Genomic DNA, 3642 nt, shown 5'->3' with positions numbered 1-3642 from the left:
AAACTCTCCCTGTCTGTTCTAAGAGTCGGTCAGAGACCTGTGTGGAGGTCTCTTGACACGATTGGAGGGCGGGCAAATCCCCACGTTGACTCCGGCCGTCCCTCCACAGGCGCTCGTGTCCAAAATGAAGGCGAGAGACGCGAGTGGCCTGGTTCCCTTGGGTGCTGCCAGGAAGGATGCGGGCTGACCCTTGCCTGAGCACTCCCTAAAGCCTCTTACGAGTCGAGGGCCGGCCTCGGGCGCCGCACGACCGGCTCTGGGAGTGGGTGGCCGCTATTGTGAATAGGCTGGTCCTTCCCGCTGCCACCCGGCCAAGTGCGACGGCTCTGCCGCCCTGCGGTGCTCGTCACCCAGGTTTGGGGAACTCGGTCAGAGGCTGTGGCGGGGGGTCTCTTGACACGATTGGAGGACGGGCCATCCCCACGTTGACTCCGGCCGTCCCTCCACAGGCGCTCGTGTCCAAAATGAAGGCGAGAGACGCGAGTGGCCTGGTTCCCTTGGGTGCTGCCAGGAAGGGTGCGGGCTGACCCTTGCCTGAGCACTCCGTAAAGCCTCTTACGAGTCGAGGGCCGGCCTCGGGCGCCGCACGACCGGCTCTGGGAGTGGGTGGCCGCTATTGTGAATAGGCTGGTCCTTCCTGCTGCCATCCGGCCAAGTGCGACGGCTCTGCCGCCCTGCGCTGCTCGTCACCCAGGTTTGGGGAACTCGGTCAGAGGCCGTGGCGGGGGGTCTCTTGACACGATTGGAGGACGGGCCATCCCCACGTTGACTCCGGCCGTCCCTCCACAGGCGCTCGTGTCCAAAATGAAGGCGAGAGACGCGAGTGGCCTGGATCCCTTGGGTGCCGCCAGGAAGGGTGTGGGCTGACCCTTGCCTGAGCACACGTTAAAGCCTCTTACGAGTCGAGGGCCGGCCTCGGGCGCCGCACGACCGGCTCTGGGAGTGGGTGGCCGCTATTGTGAATAGGCTGGTCCTTCCCGCTGCCATCCGGCCAAGTGCGACGGCTCTGCCGCCCTGCGGTGCTCGTCACCCAGGTTTGGGGAACTCGGTCAGAGGCCGGTGCGGGGGGTCTCTTGACACGATTGGAGGACGGGCCATCCCCACGTTGACTCCGGCCGTCCCTCCACAGGCGCTCGTGTCCAAAATGAAGGCGAGAGACGCGAGTGGCCTGGATCCCTTGGGTGCCGCCAGGAAGGGTGTGGGCTGACCCTTGCCTGAGCACACGTTAAAGCCCCTTACGAGTCGAGGGACGGCCTCGGGCGCCGCACGACCGGCTCTGGGAGTGGGTGGCCGCTATTGTGTATAGGCTGGTCCTTCCCGCTGCCATCCGGCCAAGTGCGACGGCGCTGCCGCCCTGCGGTGCTCGTCACCCAGGTTTGGGGAACTCGGTCAGAGGCCGGTGCGGGGGGTCTCTTGACACGATTGGAGGACGGGCCACCCCCACGTTGACTCCGGCCGTCCGTCCACAGGCGCTCGTGTCCAAAATGAAGGCGAGAGACGCGAGTGGCCTGGATCCCTTGGGTGCCGCCAGGAAGGGTGTGGGCTGACCCTTGCCTGAGCACACGTTAAAGCCCCTTACGAGTCGAGGGACGGCCTCGGGCGCCGCACGACCGGCTCTGGGAGTGGGTGGCCGCTATTGTGTATAGGCTGGTCCTTCCCGCTGCCATCCGGCCAAGTGCGACGGCGCTGCCGCCCTGCGGTGCTCGTCACCCAGGTTTGGGGAACTCGGTCAGAGGCCGGTGCAGGGGTCTCTTGACACGATTGGAGGACGGGCCACCCCCACGTTGACTCCGGCCGTCCGTCCACAGGCGCTCGTGTCCAAAATGAAGGCGAGAGACGCGAGTGGCCTGGATCCCTTGGGTGCCGCCAGGAAGGGTGTAGGCTGGCCCTTGCCTGAGCACACTGTAAAGCCTCTTACGAGTCGAGGGTCGGCCTCGGGCGCCGCACGACCGGCTCTGGGAGTGGGTGGCCGCTATTGTGAATAGGCTGGTCCTTCCCGCTGCCATCCGGCCAAGTGCGACGGCTCTGCCGCCCTGCGCTGCTCGTCACCCAGGTTTGGGGAACTCGGTCAGAGGCCGGTGCGGGGGGTCTCTTGACACGATTGGAGGACGGGCCATCCCCACGTTGACTCCGGCCGTCCGTCCACAGGCGCTCGTGTCCAAAATGAAGGCGAGAGACGCGAGTGGCCTGGATCCCTTGGGTGCCGCCAGGAAGGGTGCGGGCTGACCCTTGCCTGAGCACACGTTAAAGCCTCTTACGAGTCGAGGGTCGGCCTCGGGTGCCGCACGACCGGCTCTGGGAGTGGGTGGCCGCTATTGTGAATAGGCTGGTCCTTCCCGCTGCCACCCGGCCAAGTGCGACGGCTCTGCCGCCCTGCGGTGCTCGTCACCCAGGTTTGTGCAACTCGGTCAGAGGCCGGGGCGGAGGTCTCTTGACACGATTGGAGGACGGGCCATCCCCACGTTGAATCCGGACGTCCCTCCACAGGCGCTCGTGTCGAAAATGAAAGGCGAGAGAGACGTGAGTGGCCTTGGTTCCCTTTGGGTGTTGCCAGGAAGGATGCGGGCTGACCCTTGCCTGAGCACACCCATGTTTGTGCAACTCGGTCAGAGGCCGGGGCAGAGGTCTCTTGAAACGACTGGAGGGCGGGCAATCCCCACGTTGAATCCGGCCGTCCCTCCACAGGCGCTCGTGCCGAAATTGAAGGCGAGAGAGGCGAGTGGCCTTGCTTCCCTTGTGTGTTGCCAGGAAGGATGTGGTCTGACCCTTGCCTGAGCACACCAAGGTTTGTGCAACTCAGTCAGAGGCCGGGGGCAGAGGTCTCTTGAAACGACTGGAGGGCGGGCAATCCCCACGTTGAATCCGGCCGTCCCTCCACAGGCGCTCGTGCCGAAATTGAAGGCGAGAGAGGCGAGTGGCCTTGCTTCCCTTGTGTGTTGCCAGGAAGGATGTGGTCTGACCCTTGCCTGAGCACACCAAGGTTTGTGCAACTCAGTCAGAGGCCGGGGGCAGAGGTCTCTTGAAACGACTGGAGGGCGGGCAATCCCCACGTTGTATCCGGCCGTCCCTCCACAGGCGCTCGTGTCGAAAATGAAAGGCGAGAGACGCGAGTGGCCTTGGTTCCCTTGGGTGTTGCCAGGAAGGATGTGGTCTGACCCTTGCCTGAGCACACCAAGGTTTGTGCAACTCAGTCAGAGGCCGGGGCAGAGGTCTCTTGGAACGATTGGAGGGCGGGCAATCCCCACGTTGAACCCAGCCGTCCCTCCACAGGCGCTCGTGTCGAAAATGAAAGGCGAGAGACGCGAGTGGCCTTGGGTGTTGCCAGGAAGGATGAGGGCTGCCCCTTGCCTGAGCACACCAAGGTTTGTGCAACTCCGTTCAGAGGCCGGGGCAGAGGTCTCTTGAAACGACTGGAGGGCGGGCAATCCCCACGTTGTATCCGGCCGTCCCTCCACAGGCGCTCGTGTCGAAAATGAAAGGCGAGAGAGGCGAGTGGCCTTGGTTCCCTTGGGTGTTGCCAGGAAGGATGTGGTCTGACCCTTGCCTGAGCACACCAAGGTTTGTGCAACTCAGTCAGAGGCCGGGGCAGAGGTCTCTTGGAACGATTGGAGGGCGGGCAATCCCCACGTTGAATCCGGCCGT

At 64.3% G+C, this 3642-nt stretch overlaps 1 long non-coding RNA gene across 1 annotated transcript; it reads left to right on the top strand.

Annotated features, from left to right (window-relative positions):
• The first annotated feature begins 7 nt into the window (after positions 1-7).
• On the top strand, positions 8-2595 carry LOC148133756 (uncharacterized). The gene is made up of 2 exons (XR_015756160.1): positions 8-694; positions 1375-2595. It is a non-coding gene; the product is annotated as an uncharacterized LOC148133756 (long non-coding RNA).
• Positions 2596-3642: the final 1047 nt, after the last annotated feature.

This window comes from Chiloscyllium plagiosum, unplaced genomic scaffold (genome assembly GCF_037043375.1).
Source record: "Chiloscyllium plagiosum isolate Xiang-an unplaced genomic scaffold, Cpla_swu_hap1 HiC_scaffold_220, whole genome shotgun sequence".
In the NCBI taxonomy this organism is placed as follows: Eukaryota; Metazoa; Chordata; class Chondrichthyes; order Orectolobiformes; family Hemiscylliidae; genus Chiloscyllium; species Chiloscyllium plagiosum.
The sequence above is the reverse complement of the archived record's forward strand: the minus strand, read 5'-3'. Positions and strand labels throughout refer to the sequence as shown.